Source organism: Marmota monax, unplaced genomic scaffold (assembly GCF_021218885.2).
Source record: "Marmota monax isolate L192 unplaced genomic scaffold, Marmota_monax_Labrador192_F-V1.1 WCK01_AAM20220418_F8-fsc00880, whole genome shotgun sequence".
In the NCBI taxonomy this organism is placed as follows: domain Eukaryota; kingdom Metazoa; phylum Chordata; class Mammalia; order Rodentia; family Sciuridae; genus Marmota; species Marmota monax.
Window position 1 is genome coordinate 117882 of NW_026692316.1, and position 18140 is coordinate 136021.

General features: G+C 40.9%; 1 long non-coding RNA gene across 1 annotated transcript; it reads right to left on the reverse strand.

The window, feature by feature from the left end:
* Positions 1-2170: 2170 nt before the first annotated feature.
* Positions 2171-16236, reverse strand: LOC131424065 (uncharacterized). The gene is made up of 2 exons (XR_009226504.1): positions 3801-16236; positions 2171-3105 (listed from the first exon to the last, which is right to left on the reverse strand). It is a non-coding gene; the product is annotated as an uncharacterized LOC131424065 (long non-coding RNA).
* Between the last annotated feature and the right edge of the window lie 1904 nt (positions 16237-18140).

Below are 18140 nucleotides of genomic sequence, written 5' to 3' on the forward strand. Positions count from 1 at the left end.
CTGCAATGAGCTATCTCAACCTCTCACTGAAATTACTCATCCACACTTTTTTTTTTCTCAGCTGGAATATATTTTTATGACCCGTTTTGCCCCTCCTACTCACAAACTCATTATTTTCATCTGCTGATTTACTTTTTAATAACTTATTTCTATCCTCACATCCCAACAGTATTCAATGGTTCTTAGTTAAACCTTGAGCCATTTCAGAGAAAAAAAGTGGGAAAAAGTGTCAAAATGGTATTTTTTCAAGGGGTCCATGTTAAAAATAAGATTGACTCTGCATGCACCATTAAATGTGATAAATCTTTCAACTTCCGTTAAGAACATAATAGCATCAAATGCCACAGAAATCCCTTCTCTATGCTACTTATGTCATTATGAAGTTTAAAGTAGAATTGAAGGTCTTTTTTTATTATTATTTTCATAGAGTTGATGTACAATGCTTCCAGAAAGATGAGGAAAGAACTATACAACCAGAGCTGGTAATCAGTCGCCATGCATCAATACCCAGTGCAGGTTTTCACAGCGAACGCCCCACTCTTTGAGCCTGTAGGCACTCTGATTGGTGAGGCACCTTGTTTAATCTGGGGTAACCGATTTATTCCTGATTGCCTGGGACTTCTCCTGCTTTAGCACTGAAAGTCTCTCATTCCCTTCCAGTACTAGGAAAACTGGGATAGTTGACCACCCTAATTACGCCTTTCAGTAAAACCCAACATTACTAATTTAAAAGCACCTCAGGTCTACGTTTTATAAACAACTGTCCCTCTCCAGGTTTGTGATATATGCCAGAAAAAAATGCCTTTAATATACCCTACTTAAAACACATTTAAGACCAGAATGAAAATTACGAGTATTATGTCAGAAGAGTCTTGTAGCAGAAAGACTAATTTGCATTGGCATTTACAGTGGAGGAAATGTACATATTACTTGAGAAATTAAAAATAAAGATCTTAAAAAGAGGCAGATTTGGAAATCTGCCTATAAGATGTTAATCTGAGGACAGTACAGAATGGAATTTTCTTCTACAGATCAGATGTGTGTGTGTGTGTGTGTGTGTGTGAGTTTTTAGTTGTCAATGGATCTTTTATTTTATTTATTTATATGCAGTGGATAAAACCCAGGGATTCACACAAGCCAGGCAAGCGCTCTATCACTGAGCCGCAACTCCAGCCCTGTGTTCATGTTTTTAAATCAGAATCGTATTTATTGGAATAGGTAATAAACATATAGATTATGAAAGTTCAAAGCAAATACTTTGTATGCACCATGAATTATCTCCCTTCCACCCCATCCCTTAGCCATTCAACCACCTAAACGATTGTTGACTTTTAGGATTCATTCAGAGGTGATCTATGCAAATATAAACAACTGTAAGTTTTGGAGAGTAAAATGATATTTACTGAATGTGGAGATGGATGTTTTACAAAGGGCCTAACCTGGAGCAAGGGTTGGGGAAACCTGCTCTACAGGCTTGCTTTAGAATTGAAGGGCAGGGATTGCCAAACTGGAAGGGCAAGGGGGTGCAGAGGCACAGCATGCAGGCACCTTTGGAGCCTGCAGGGAACAACCTTGGGTTCAGAAAGGTCACAGCAAAGGGTACAAAAGTGGTGGGGGCAGTGAGCAATTAATCTGGAGAGACAGGAGGGGCCAGCAAATACTCTTTCCTTTGGTAGGAAAGCAGTTTTTGTTTTAAATGAATGTGAGCCAAAGAAAAGCAGACTAAGTCTCTATCAGGGGAGGAAAAGCAACAAAAGTCTTGAGAGACAGTTCTCTTATCAGTTTGGACCAACCTCTGCATGATGGGTCAAATGGCAGAGTGTGAAGGAGGGAAGAAAGGTATCCAAATTCAAGAGGGTATCTACATTGACATGAAATAGAACCACCATTTCTATTTTTTTCAGAGAAAAAAAGTGGGAAAAAGTGTCAAAATGGTATTTTTTCAAGGGGTCCATGTTAAAAATAAGATTGACTCTGCATGCACCATTAAATGTGATAAATCTTTCAACTTCCATTAAGAACATAATAGCATCAAATGCCACAGAAATCCCTCAGTTTTTGGCAGATTCAAGAGTTTAACTAGGTGGTTTTGGACTCAGGATTTCTAATGGGGTTAGTTTGTAAGGGTCCCGCGAAACGTCGGAGAAAGAGACCACCAAGTGACCACTCATGCAATTGGCAGAAGGGGGATTTATTGAACCAGCATGCTGGGGCTCCGTGCCCACTCAAGAAGGGAAAGCAGCCAGAGCCCCGAGCAGGGGCTGAGCACTGCTTAAGTACACTTTTTGGGGAGGGCGGAGGGCTTTGTATACATCAGAACAAATCATCATTAGGCACGGGAAAATTGAATAACAACTCCTAAACATGATTGGTTCATTCATTGGTGGGAACAGGTCAGGCTGGAGTGATAGGTCATTCCTAAGGAGGGGGTTACATTTAAACTGATTGGTCCAGGCCCTGCAATGCCTACGTGCAACCACACAGAGCCCTTATTAAACAACCAATAGTCAGGGGAAATATTTACTGGGCAGTTCCAAGCATTGTCTCAACAGCTACAGAAATTTCAGGTTTTGCAGGTAGCATAGAAACCTAACAATACCTAATCCTTTACATTTTAACTCAGACCTTGCAGCTTAGAAACTTTACAACACCCGGTCTTTTACCCTTTAACTTTTATGCTTTAACTTCAATTTCTTTTACCCTTACATTCCCCACTCCTTTTTCTGACTACTTTTAATCTTAAAAGTAATGCATCACGATTATTGAAGGGTTTCACATTTTATGAGTTGTTTTGCGTTCCCTGGTATCATTTTCAGCATGGCCTCCATTTTAGATTCCACTCGGTATTAGACCCCGATTTATCTAACTACACTGACTACCTAACTTAAAATCTGGCTTTATTTCCCCCTCTAATTTGGGAACTCCTTACTGCTGTAAGGAAGGGGGGGTGAAGAGAATCTTTCTGGCTTCTTCAGGCTGAAAAGGGACGGTGTGGGGCAAGCAGTTTGGAGTCCCCCTTTAAAAATATCGGGTCTATCGAGTGGTCCATGATAAAAGTCCAATTGAGAAGTTTTAGGCTGGAGGGCCATTCGAGTGATGGGTGGTCTATAAGAGAAACAAGCATTCATTAATTTACTGGAACCATATTGATGCAGCAATAAATGTCACAGCACAGGAATATGCCAATGAGTATAATGGCCAAGACAGAGACTAACAATGTTTTCCACCAGGAAGTACCAAGAACCAGAAGCTAAGATATTGTTTCCACGACAAAGTTGCTGAGGACATGGCTTCTATCTAAGCATGTAAATCTTTAAGGATATTTGTCACCTTGCCAGAAATGTCAGGGATGTAAACACAACAACTAACATTTAGGTTTACAGATGTCCTTTTTACTAGTATGACCTATGTCTAATAGAGAAACCTTTAATTTTGCTACTTAGGGCTGGATAACCATACTGGCAAACACCAAGCCTACCTGTGTAGGTTAGGAATATCTGTGGGCCTTAAACTAAAAACTACTCTGGCAGTTCCTTTTAATAGTTATCAGACATTTCTGTCTGAGAATCTCTTTTGTAGCCTCCAGTTTACTTATTTTTGGAAGTTACATTTAATTATTATTATCATTTAAAATGTCCAGGAACAGCTGTGCTTTGGCTTTAACTATCTTTGCTAAGTGTTTAAGATGAAGCAAGTCAAACTGACTTTTGTTCTTATCTATTGTCAACAGTCAGCTGAGTTTCCCTGGGAGTCCTCGGGGAACTTCATAGCAGCTTCTCAGTTCTGCTAGTGCCATTTACCTTAGGATGGGTCCAGGCCTTGCTTGACCATGTGGCTTCCCTCAGAAGCATCAGGGATGTCTCCCCTTTCTGATGACCCTCCTCTTCACAGCAAATGCACCGATTGGCCTCCTGTCCTCCACTGGTCTCATTAATCTCCCTGATCGGGATGTTATGTGGCCTAGAGTTGCAGAGCCCTTTGGAGAAGTCCCCTATTCCCTGATTCAGACTGACTCAGAGGGCAAGAGCCAAATTTTTAATTTTAAAACTTAATCTTAAACATCCAGCAAATAAGTTAACAGCCTTCTATTAAGAGCACTGGGCTTTAATGTCTATCTCTCTATCCTGTAGGTGATAACTCCTTATCTTAAGTTGACCCAGGTTGTGAGTTCTTAAAGCAGTACCTCTTTAAAACATTAACAGGCAATCCTTAAACCATCTATAAGCAAACTACAAAACAAAACTAACTAGGGTAAAAACATATTTAGCTTACATAATAGCTACCTTGAATTCTGGCAGGGTTATACATCATAATTCCCTATTTGAGATCCTAGTAATCTTGGCAAAAACCTACTTTTGGACACAACTTTAACTGTACTGAAATCTGGCTTACTTCTTTCATAGCCACTTTCACATGTAGTGAGATGGGACAGAGCCTTATCTCAAGTAAGGCAGGGCTCTTTATAAATCTCAAGTACTATAGTTCTGAAGCTGATCATTTTACAAAGTTTACATAAATTGTTGTTCAAGTTTACATGAACATTAGCTAACACAACATAATATCACATTTAAAACATGAATTAAAGGCTGAAAGCTTTTAACCTCTTGTAGAAAAGTAGCAATGTACTTTTGTGTTTTGCAATAAAACCTTCACACAGATTAGGCTCTCATTAACTTAAAAATACATAAATTGTATCTCAGAGTAGAAAGTAACATGGAACCGTACATATCTTATTGATAACAAGTCCAGTTGTAGAACACAAATGATATGAATAAATCTCCAACATGTTTTTTTTTCTTTTAAGCCTAAAATTACCATACAACTTTAGAACACCAGCTTGATACAATGTTCTTTTGAAGCTTCTACCTTACAGACTTGTATACCTGGAAGATATGAACACATTAACAGCACCATAATTACATTGATGTTTTTATATTAACCGAGGTTAGCTTTTAAAGTAACAACATTACAATATTGAAAAATAACAGCTGTTGTTTAACCATAGTTGTATAATCTTTAATTTCTTTAAGATTATTTGCTCAAAAACTTACACACATAACCAACTTACACAAACCTTTTTTATCACTTACTTAAACCTTCTTAATTACTTAATCACATAGACTCTCTTATCCAGAAACACATTTTCCCTCTATTAAATCCATACCTAAAACTTTCTAGTTTTTTTTCCATCTGTTAACCTCCTTCTGTTCACACTTTAAAACAATATCTGTAAATTTCTGAATTTAAGCAGATTATTTTACAGACATCAACATTTTATCTGTTTACCCAATTTAAATTGAACCATTTGAATCACGTGAATCAAAGATATTTGGATCCATTTTTAAATTTTTTTATGAGCGCTCCTCATCTGTCAATTGTCATATCACTGCAGGATATATGGACATACACACATACAGACATACCGACATACAACACATAACACAAGTGTAACACCCTAGTAGCTTTTTCAGGTGAAATCTCCATTGCAATGTTTCAAAACTCCACAGTTGATCAGAAAAACATTAACCTAGGTCTGTAGGACCAAAATCATGAGCTCAAAAAAAAATACAGAATCTAAGAAAAAGCAAGAGTCCTAAAAAAAGATGACTGGCCAGTAATTAGTAAATACCATATAATTTACTTTTTGGTTGGGGTCTAGTTTGAGTTCAGGTAAAAAGACACTTTAACTCTTTTTTTTTTTCCATTGGGCCTGAAATCTGTCTCCTGCTGAGTGCCCCAAGCTTCTTCTATTTGCATATCAGCTTAAGTCCTGGCTGAGGTCTGGAAGGAACTGGGAAAACTGGAATTCTGAGCAGAAACCTCATGCCTAAGGCATTTTAGCTATAAGTCATAATTTTCAGGTTTAAGATGCAATTCTCAAAATTTTATATCTTTATATCTCTTTACATTAGAAACACTTGCTCACACAAAACTGAAAATAGGATCTTTTTCTGATAATATAAAGGCCACCATCAGAGGAAATTTCCTCAGGATCATTAAGCTGCTTCCTTTGTTCTGAAGTTCCTAAAGTAGTATTAAGTTTTATCATGTATATCCAAAATTAAGCCTTAAAAATTTCCAAGACTGTTGCTAATTAATGTCATTTCAATAAGCCAGACCAACGTTTTAATTTAGCACCCCCCTTTTTTTTTCCTTGAATCTTACACACTGAGGGGAACAGATATCATATCATAATTTATTATCTTTGCCCAAGTTAATGCACTGGAATACCTAGTGAAATTTTCTCAGGCTACCCAGTTCAAAATTGAAACTTTCTAATTTTTTTTACCCTAAGTATTTAAGTTTTCTAGCATGAACTATCTGAAATCAAACTAAACAATTGCTTAAACCCAACTTTTAACTGCAAGATAGTGCAATGCTTTAGAAACCCATTCAGATACCAGATTGTTACAATAAAAAAATTTATCTTTTAGATACACATTTAGCCAAGATCATCCCCAAGAAACAATTTATAACATCAACACATTACTGCATTTATTGTCTCATTAGTTAAGCAAACAGAGGTGGGGTAATCCCTAAAGTGCAGGTAAGGAAGGAGGAGACTCCCCAAAGCAAAATGGCTTTGGCAGCTGCTGGGAGCCCCTTAGTTCCACCTTTTACTTATAGGATTAGTTCCTCTGGCTTGGTCTGACCCCAGGCACTAGGCATTTCTCACATCTCCTAACTTTTCAGTAGTCAGCTTCCCAAAAAGTTCATCTTCTGCTTGCAGTTGTTTCGAGTTTGAGAAAAGTTTAAGCGAGATATCAAAGTTTTTAGACCCCAGGCATTTCCCTCTGCAGTGGGCGTGCTCAAGCCAACTACGGGAAGAAAAGAAAACACTGCTTCCCTAATCTCGCTCAACAAAGGGGGGTAAAGTTTATCAAAGTTCTTTAAAACACAGCTAAGAGAGGTGTAAAAGGTGAGAACAGAAAAGCTGGCGGTTCTATTGACTTTTGGTCCCTCACAGGAGAAGCATTAGGTTAAAATTTAGCTAAAGTTACTTCCACACATCTAAGGCCGTTTGGAATTTGGGACTCTGCATCGGTCCAAAGTAAAACAATGCCATCACACTTAACAGAGACACAGACAAAATGACACACAAAGATCATCATGCAGCTCCCGTTTGTTCACAACCCCAAGATCTACAATCTTGTGACTCAAGGAGAATGGAGGGAAAAGGGGGAGGAGCAGAAGGATTGAGTGATAGGATCTTGGGGGAAGGGGTTGGAGTGGAGGCAGGGACCAAGGAAGGCTTCAGGGACAGAGGCGTGGAATGGCTTTGTCCCATACTGGGAGTTACTCAGGCAGAGACAGGGACAATACAAACGTGACACAGAGACAAGGACAAACAGTAAATGGTTAACACAAGTTTAGAGGCAAAGATTAAAGACAGACTGTGAATCCAATCTGAGAGAAAGAATTGCCACCGAAACCAAACGGGTTGGCAGCAGAGTACAAACGAGGGCACTCTTGTCCCTCTACCAACTGGGGGCACTTTTGCCCCCCCCAAATCCTCTAAGGCGTCCCTTAAGAGGAGTGGCCTGTGGATTAGGACACGTCTGTCACCACTGCCAGGGAGAATTTACACTCTCCGCTGACGGCCACGCTGCCAACCCAACCAAACCAATCCAAGCCAAAGACCAAACCTGAACCAAAAAGCTCTGAGAACTTACGCTCTCCATCGAGCCAAAAACCAAAAAGCTCTGAGAACTTACGCTCTCCATCGAGCCAAAAACCAAAAAGCTCTAAGCGATCGCAAAGGAAAAACAAGAAGGAGAACAGGAGGAGAAGAAAAGGAGGAAGAAGAAGAGGAAGAGGCGCCTTACTTACCGCCTAAAGGAGTCCGTTGGAGGTCTCCTTGTCCGGCAATGCGCTTTTCCCGGCCAACGCACCAAATGTAAGGGTCCCGTGAAACGTTGGAGAAAGAGACCACCAAGTGACCACTCATGCAATTGGCAGAAGGGGGATTTATTGAACCAGCATGCTGGGGCTCCGTGCCCACTCAAGAAGGGAAAGCAGCCAGAGCCCCGAGCAGGGGCTGAGCACTGCTTAAGTACACTTTTTGGGGAGGGCGGAGGGCTTTGTATACATCAGAACAAATCATCATTAGGCACGGGAAAATTGAATAACAACTCCTAAACATGATTGGTTCATTCATTGGCGGGAACAGGTCAGGCTGGAGTGATAGGTCATTCCTAAGGAGGGGGTTACATTTAAACTGATTGGTCCAGGCCCTGCAATGCCTATGTGCGACCACACAGAGCCCTTATTAAACAACCAATAGTCAGGGGAAATATTTACTGGGCAGTTCCAAGCATTGTCTCAACAGCTACAGAAATTTCAGGTTTTGCAGGTAGCATAGAAACCTAACAATACCTAATCCTTTACATTTTAACTCAGACCTTGCAGCTTAGAAACTTTACAACACCCGGTCTTTTACCCTTTAACTTTTACGCTTTAACTTCAATTTCTTTTACCCTTACATGTTAGCCAAAGGACTTAAAATCAGAGTGCTACAGGGACACATCCACATCAATATTTATAGCAGCACAATTCACAGTAGCTAATCTGTGGAACCAACCTAGGTGCCCTTCAGTAGAAGAATGGATAAAAAAATGTGGCCTATATACACAATGGAATATTACTCAGCAATAAAAGAGAACAAAATCATGGCATTTTTAGGTAAATGGATGGAATAAGCTAATCCCAAGAAACCAAAAGCCAAATGTTTTCTCTAATATGTGGATGCTGATCTATAATGGAGGACAGGAAAATGGGAGGAATGGAGGAACTTTGGATAGGAAAAAGGGGAGAGAGAAGAAGGGAGGGGCATAGGGGTAGGAAAGAGGGTGGAATGAGATGGACAATCATTACCCTAAGTACATGTATATAAAACGAAAATGGTGTGACTCTACTTTGCGTACAACCAGAGAAATGAAAAATTGTGCTCTATATGTGTACTGTGAGCTGAAATGCATTTTGTGGTCATATATGACAACTTAGAATAAATAAATAATTTTAAATTAAAAAAAATAAAGGCATCTACATTCAAGACCAGGCTGAGTTGCCTCCAAAATTGGTGTCCATCTCCATGAAATGAACCACAAGGAAAACTCTGACAAAGGTAGGTGACAAAGTTGTTTCAGTAAGGGCCTCCAATTCTCCCAGGACCTCTGGGACAAGCAGGTGGGTGGTAAAGACTGCTTTAAGTGGGTCTCATCAGTGCTGCCTCCTTCAATCAGGGTTCAGCCAAAATCAAGGCTGCAATCATGCTAGGGTATTCTCTATAGGAGAAACACCTGGAAAAGCTTAAGAAATACAGTCCTTCCATGCACATTCGTCTGCCTATCAATAAGCTTCTGGAAACTGTGTGTATGTTCTCGTTGCTAAGCCAATAAACAGAGACTTCTATTCTAGAGAGAATGACCTGCAATACTGCAGAGTAATTTCCAAGTCAAGAGAATTCTCAAGCAGAGCAAGGCTGTAATTCCTAGATCTAGCTCTATATTGAGGCATCTTGAGAACTTGGAAAAATAAAAGTTTCAGGAACCCAGCCTAGATGTACTAGGTCAGAAGAGGGGAGGGATGATAAAGGAGTTTGTCTTAAAAAAAATCCTGTGATTATCATGATAGATTAGATTTGGGACACTCCATCTGCCAATGCAGAATAGGACAAAATCCTCAACTTGTCAATCATTTGTAAAAATAGAACTTGCTTTGAATGGGCATGGAGGCTGTAGGAAGGTTTCTGATGAGAGTTTGCGGTACTCTTTAACCCCCTGGGAATTTGCCAGCTTCCACAACAGAGAATATACTAACAGTAGAGAAGAAGATACTAACAGAAACCCATTGGTGGTGGGTCATTTAACCACACTGGTGTACCTTAATGCAGATGTGCTCCAGAAACAGGAGTGACTAATCAAATATTTCAAATGGATTTTTTTTTTTAATTTTACGGGAGAACTAGAGATTTAAAGGAATTTTATATGGCATTTTTCAATTTTTTTTTTTTTGGCAGGGATTGAACTCAGGGATACTCGACCACTGAGTCACATCCCCAACATTATTTTATATTTTATTTAGAGACAGGGTCTCACTGAGTTACTTAGGGCCTCACTTTTGCTGAGGCTGGCTTTGAACTCACAATCCTGGGGCCTCCCAAGTTGCTGGGATTACAGTCATGCACCTGCCAGTATTTTATTTTAAATGTTAAAATTTACAGAAGTAGAGGAAGAAAATAATATGAGAGGTTAAAGTCACTTCTGCCCCTTCTCATTCCTTCAAAATAATCAGTTTTAACCCTTTCTTATTTCCTAGCCATTTTTAAAAATGTTTTTTAGTTTTCAATTAAACTTTTTATTTTATGAGGTGTTAAGAATTGAACCCAGTGCTTCACACATGCTAGGCAAGCACTCTTCCACTGAGTTACAATCCCAGCCCTTCCCAGCCATTTTAAGTGCCTGTCCCTTCATGATTTCATGTTTTCTTTTCCCCACCTATTAATAAATGATGAGCACCATACCATGTTAGGAGATATAGACCACCTTTCTTGCAGTGACAGAATGAATGCATCATAGTATCTATGGTCTGTGTAACTTGGATCTCTCTCTCTCTCTCTCTCTCTCTCTCTCTCTCTCTCTCTCTCTCTCTCTCTCTCTCTCTCTCACACACACACACACACACACACACACACACACACACTAATGTTCCAATGAACATCTTGGTAAATAACATCCTGTGAATATATCTTTATACATATATTAAAACATATTAGTCTATTTTCTGATGCTAAAAACACAATACCACAGACTGTTAAGTCATAAAGAAAAGAGGTTTATTTTGACCCATGCTGATGGTTCAAGGTCATATCTGTGGACAGTCTTCTTGCTTGGCAGAGTCTTGAGGTGGCCTAGAGCATCACATGGTTAGAGAAAGAGCACACACCCACTATGTATTTGTCCTGATCTCCCTGTGTCTTCTTATTAGGACACCAGAATTTAATCATGGGGACGTTATCCTGATGATCTCCTTTAATCTAAATATCTCTCAAAGGGCCCCATAGATGGATTAAGTTTCCACCCTTTCTTATTGGGGATTACATTTCAATATAGTTTCAGAGGGGGCAAACCATACTCACACCATAGCAAGAGATATGCATATATCTATAGGATGATACATAGTATACTCACCGGATAATTTTCCAAAAGTAAAATTACTAGGTGGACAATGTGCACATCAAATGCAGCAGACATTTTCAAAATCCTATTCTCCCCAAAAGTGCACCCACTTCCACTCCCGACAGGATGGGTGACAGTGGCCTCCTGCCCACTTTCTCACCACCTGTCTGTCCTATCACACTATTTCCTCTTGGTCAATCTTATCAGCAAAATGGCCTCTCATTCTTCCTCAAAGTCGTGCTTACTTTACATGGAGGCTGAGTGTATTTTTCTTTGTGTACCAGCCACTTTGATTCTATGGAGAATTCTCTCGTGAAGGAGAGTCATTTTTCAAAGTGATTCTTCAGCTGCCATGATTTATCCCTTTCCAAGTTTGGGCTGTCATAAATCAGCCAGAACAAGTCATTTCCAGGGGGTAACCATGCACAGGTCACCCTTATTTTGAAAAAGCCATTGCTGGATCTGCTACTGTCCCAGTTCTGCCTTGCCTCAGTGCCAAGAGGTTGATGTCATTTCCTCCTGCCCACACCTTCCTTAGTGACCAAGCCCTGGCATCTGTCACCACCACCCTCATGAAAGGGCCTTCTGGAAGGTCACCAAGTGCCTCCTTATTGCTAGATCCCTTGACCTCTGCTCTATAATGATTCTCCTCCGTCTGTGGGAAGCACTTAAGGGTCTCAGCCATTCCCTAACCTCTCCTGGGATAACTCCAGAGACACTAATAAGAATACCCTTCTTGTCTTGGGTTTGATGGGAGTTTTAAAAGAAAGAATATTAGTGTACTTTGTAAGTTATAAAACACTACATAAACACAAATTTTCACCATTGTTCACCTGGACCCCCACAGTTCCCAGGACAGGGTTTTGCTTCAAGGAGACAGTTCATTCTTATTGATCAACTGATGAACTGCCACTCTTTTGTGTACTCTCTGAAGAAGTTTTTATTGAGTACCTACTACATGCCAGGTAGCATACCGGGGGAATGGCAGTAACCACTTTCAGGAATATAAACAGTATGCTGAAAAACCAGCCTCTACCTCAGAGCAAAGCCTGTCCAAGGAAGGGACATGACCTTTGTCCTTGGAAAGACCCACAGAGCACTCCTAGGCACATTCCCACCCTGCTAATTTGTTTATCTACAAATAACTGGAGAGATCTGCTGTGCCAGGTGTCTCTGACTCAGTCAGGCTAGGTGGGGATCCATAGTAACCCCCTAGCAGCCACCAATCAGCATGAGACAGGGAAATACCTGGGATGCCATATGACCCTCCCAGTAGTTTATGGTGGTTGATAACATGTTGGGAAACCATGTAGTTCAGCATGAACACCCCTCTTGGCTTAAACCAATCAGTTCAAATGAATACCCCTTTTGTACTAACCAATCACCCCTACCCAACCTGTTCCCACCAGTGAATTTGCTAATCATGTTTTAGAGTTGTTATTTGATTTTCCCTCGGTGTGTGATGATTTGCTAAGAGATGCTATGATGTATGTGGGGGTCCCTGCCTTCTCCAAAGAATGTATAAAACTGCTGCAAACCCTGGGCTCAGGGCCTCTCAGCATCACCAGTTGCTGTGTGTGTGCACGGAGGACTGAGCTAGCTCACAATAAACACCTCTTTCCTGTTTACATCGATCTTGGTTTCTGGTGGTGTTTTGGGGGTCCTGAATTTGAGCATAACAATGCCCCAGTGAGTCTAGCAAGCCCCCGGGATGAAGATGGTTAAGCCCCATATGAATTCTCAGAGGCAAGTGTTTTTACACGTGTTTTAAAGATAGGAATCTGAAGCCAGCCATGGTGGTAGACACCCATAATCCCAGCTAATCGGGAGGCCAATACAGAAGGATTGCATGTTTGAAGCCAATGGGGGCCACTGGCCAAGACCCCATCTCAAAAAAAAAAAAAAATCAGTGTGGATGTAGCTCAGTGGTAGAGCAACTCAGATGATGGTTACTTTGATGAGTCCTTGTTTCCGCAACATCAGAGAAGAACACCCAGGCAAGTGGAGACTAGAAACCGATTTCTCCCCAGAGGAAGAAGGGGACCCTTCTCCATGGTATGAGGAAGTCCTTCCCATTTATATTTAAGGTTTTCTTTGTCCTTCTGCATTCCTGTCTTTATCTTACTTGGGATGGGGGATGCCAGAGGGAAGGCCAAAGGTGGGAAACAGGTGGGCCCATGCAGCTAGGGGAGGAGTGATGGGGCAGGAAGGGCCTGGGGTGAACTGATTAGCACTTCTCTATCTGCTGGGAGCTGCTTCATTAACAGTTCTTTAGGACGGGGCACGGGGCCTTGGGGACATTAACATTTCAATCTTCCACTTGCAGTTTCTGATTTCTTGGACTCACACCAGACTCCATTTTCGTTATTAGACTGACTCCTTTTTTCTCTATTACACTGGATAGCAGACCTGATTTACCTAGCTACACTAACTACCTCTCTTTAAATCTGGCTTCACAGGGTTCAATCCCCAGTACTGCCAAAAATATAATAAAAAACTGAAACTCAGAAAGGTTATGTCATTTATCCAAAGTCACACAGCTAGTAAGCAGAGAAGCTGAAATTTGAACACAGGTCTTGATACCTGCTTCTTCACAAAATGCTTATGACATGGTACATACACCTGCTTATAAGGCTCCTAGGAGAGTTTAGTGAGACAAGGTAGGTGCTGAATGAGATGATGTAGCCAAACAGGTGCTTAATAAAGTTCAAGCCCCAGGACCAAGAATGTCAACATGGATAACTCAGGCACACTCAGGTCCTAGACAGGATGGACGTGAGCCAGCGCACAGGACAAGGGCCACTTTGGTCTTCCAGGTGAGTACAATAATGGATCTGCATGGTGATCAGCCTGTTCCACATCCAATTACCCAAGCCCTCCTCCTGCCACAGGAGCCCAAGACCGCTTCTGCTTTCTGTCTCTATGGCCTGTTCTTGGAGAGAGCAACGTGGGCTCAGGTTTCATGCTGTCTGGTAAAGCCTGGAGAAGAGCCTTAGACTCAGGTCCCTGAAGGCAGTGAGAGCAGTCAGCTTCCAATGGAGAGGAACCAAAGCACTCCTTAAGGATGAGGATAATATTCTCTTGAGTAGGGCACCCTGAATTAGTGATCATTCTGGGTGGACATTCTGCCACCTGCCAAAAGAAGACATAGTGACAACAGGCTGCAGGAGGCGAGTCTGGCTCCCTGAATGGTTTCAGCAAGATCATCTAACATCAAAGAACAGGAGAAAAGTTCAAGGCAAGTTCTGGAATGGAGTGTACCACCATGCCATCATTTATCTCCTGTAGCAAGCTGACCTAGGGAGGGTGACGGGAAGCACAGTGGAAGGGACTCCTCCAACCAGCTTCCCTTCACCACATGTGGTTTCATTCTGGAAAGTTGCCTGTGCCCAGAGAAGGCTGGCTGGCCCAGTAAGAAACAGAACAGCCCCTTTTAGGCATTGTCTCTGAGAAACCTCTAATGAACATTCGAGAAACACTAGTTATAGTCATATGCTCTTTGATTATTAAATGCCTATTATCAGCCACAGCTGCTTAACCTCCTCACACCCCTGCCCAAGGCCAGCTTATCCCCATCTTCAACAACTGAGCATGAGCAAACACAAGGTCAGACAGGTAGAGGTCAAGGTCAAATAAAAAAGCTACCCCCCACCCCGCTCCTTCCCATTCAAACCAGTTTGCCTCAGCCAGCTTTTTGTAGCTGTGACCAAAATACCTTGACAAAAACAACTGACAAGAGAGAAAGTTTATTTTGGCTCAAGATTTCAGGGGTTCAGTCCATGGTCAGCTGACTTCCCGTGGCTCTGGGCCCAAGGTGAGGCAGAAGATCATGACAGAAGGGCGTGGAACAGGGAAGCTGCTCTGCTCAAGGCAGCTAGAAAGCAGAGATAGGGAAGGGGGATGAGCTATGGGGGAGATGCACCTTCCAGGACACGCCCCCAGGGACCTCCTTCTCCAGCCAGGCCCCACCTGCCTCCAGTTACCATCCTGTCCTTCCATTCAAACTAGGAGGGAAGGATTAGGTTACAGCTCTCATATTCTAATCATTTCACCTCTGAATATTCCTGCATTGACACAGGAGCTTTGGGGAAACACCTGGGCTCCAAACCATAACACAAAGGAAATCAATTTTTGTAACTATAAGGGACAGCAATGTCCTCCAGCGACATTCTCAACAGATAAGGCTTTCCTGAGGACTCTCATTAAAACACGGATGCCTGCCTCTTTTCCCACACCTACTAAATCAGATGAGGATCTATATTTGTATTCTAGATCTAGAATTGTGTGGGGTTTTTTGTTGTTGTTGTTGTTTGTTTGTTTGTTTGTTTTAAACACTCTTGGTGAGTCTTCTGAGCAGGGAAGTTTGGAAAATTCTGCCCCGCAGGTACTTCTTGTTTCAGTGGCTAAAAAGCCACAGAAACAGGTGGCACTTGGGTTAGCAAGTTGCTGTAATGCAAATTCACTTTTTGAGACAAACCTGTAATTGGAAGAGTCCTGGTTCTTATTATTGTCTTTAAGAAAAAAAGTTCTCCCAGCTATTTCCTGACATTGATGGAGATGAGTTGTGCTCTTAGTGGCTACAGCACAAGATGTAAAATCAAGAATTGCAGATCAGGGACCATAATTTTCGTGGCTACTGTTAAACTTCTTGAAAGCAAGAATAGGTGTGCACTGTTACTTTTCCCATTTCACAATATGAAGATTCCAAAGCACAAAGAGTTTAGCAGCCTGCACAAGGAATCAAATAGTAGGAGAGCTAATGGGAGCTGAAGAGATAGGAAGGAATCTTAGCTTAAAACTGTCATTTAGGTAAATCTCTCAATCTAGAAATGTCACTTTAGGCCTTTTAAAAATCATTAGATTTTAAGATATGGAATCAAGCTGGGCACGTGGGCTCATGCCTGTAATCTGTGATTCAGGAGGCAGACGATGGAGGATGGCAAGTTCAAAGCCAGCCTCAGCAATTTAGGGAGATTTTCTGCAACTTGGTGAGATCTTGTCCCAAAATAAATAATAAAAAGGGCTTGGAATGTAGCTCCATTGTAAAGCACCCTGAGTTCAATCCTCAGTAAACACACACACACACACACACACACACACATATAATAATAATAATAATAATAATAATAATAATAATAATAATAAATAGAATGGGAAGGGGAGGAGTGGGAAACAAGTTGGTTAATGGGTACAAAATTACAGTTGGATGGGAGGAATAAACTCTAGTATTCTATGGCACAATCAGGTGATGATAGCTAACTTATTCTTTTTTTTTAATTTCTTTTTTTTTTGGTACCATGGATTTAACCCATGGGCACTTTACTGCTGAGCCACATCCCCAGAGCTTTTTATAATTTTGTATTTTTGAGACAGGGTCTCATTAAAATTCTTAGAGCCTTGTTAAGTTGATGAGGCTGGACTCAAACTTGTGACCTTCCTGCCACAGCCTCCCAAGTTGCTGGGATCACAGGCCTGTGCCACCACCCCTGGAGAAACCCATTTTTAAAAATAATGATGGGGAAATATTTGTTGCACTTCAGTTGCACCCATTCATGGTTCTAATGGTAAAGGTCAAATTTACAAAAATGGGCTTTAATTTTGTACAAATGCAAACAAAACTTCTCTCTCTTTGTGCTATTAAAATAATTCCTTAGCTCTGTGATGGAATGTCAGTGTGCAGAACACCTTTTGCAGCTTGTTTGCAGGGCAGAATCAATTCAACAGACTAGGTCTAGGGTGAAACTGAGACATGTGCATACTCATAAGCAGCCCATTTGAATCCCACAATGAGGATCCACCTATAAGACTCTACATTAGCAAAACTTCTTGGTAACTGCTTTTCATTCTTACTGTCTTCTTTTGCTCCAAGAGAAACAGTTCTTCCTTCCTTCCTTCCTTCCTTCCTTCCTTTCTTTCTTTCTTTTTTTCTTTCTTCCTTCCTTCCTTTCTTACTTCCTTCCTTCCTTCCTTTCTTTCTTTGTTTCATTTTATTCATTCACTACAGAATTCTCAGAGTTGGCTGAGTTTCAAGAAAAGCAGGTGAATTACCAGCAGTGATTAACGAAATGAAATGGCTCACTCATTTAGGTAAATCAGCTCCCCCTGGTGGAACGTCTTCTATGGCAGGTATTGGCCTCTGTTAAGGAACCATAGGTCTTGATACTGAGCTGCCTGACAGAACTCCACCAAGAATATTCTTGTGGTTGTAGAAGCTGGAATTCTGGAAAGTCCATTTGTTTTCCTGCCTCCTCCCTCGCTTGACTTCTTGCATCTCATCTGATGGTCACAGTTCCTGTCGCACTGATGGTATGAATAGAAATCAATGGACTTACCCTGGGTCCAATTTTTCATTTGCACAAACCAACTTAGAATTTAATTCTACCACATCTGCTTTGATACAAGCCCTCTCTTTCAGAGGTAAAATCCCTAGAAAAAACAAACCACCAACAAAAAAAGTTTTCCCCTTGGCTATTTCCAAAGATAGATAAGCTAAATGAATTTTACATAGTAGCTTCTATCATCATTTCTAAAACAAACATTTTTTTCAAACTCTCTTAATTCTATAATAATCTCTTGTAATGTGTGTTTGCCATATTATTTAAGATTATTCAATTCTGCAGTAGAAAATAAGAGACACAAATAAAAAGAAGAGATGAAGTTAAACATAAAAGCAAGTAGCTTATGAGACTCATTAGATATAAACAAAGTAGAGCAAAACACAGATTTAGCATACATAGGAGGGGCCAGAAAGATCAACAAATACCGAGTATCAAGTACTCCTTCGACAGTAGAAGTTAGAGACAAGTTTTTGCTGTTATTGTTTTGGTTTGCTTTTTTGGGGGGGTGTGTCTACTGATTTAAATCAGTGGTGCTCTACTATTAGCTACATTGAACTCTTTTGCAGAGACTTTTTGGCTGACAGTCCCCAAATCAGCCATGGTGAAGAGGATTTTTCTGTGGAGA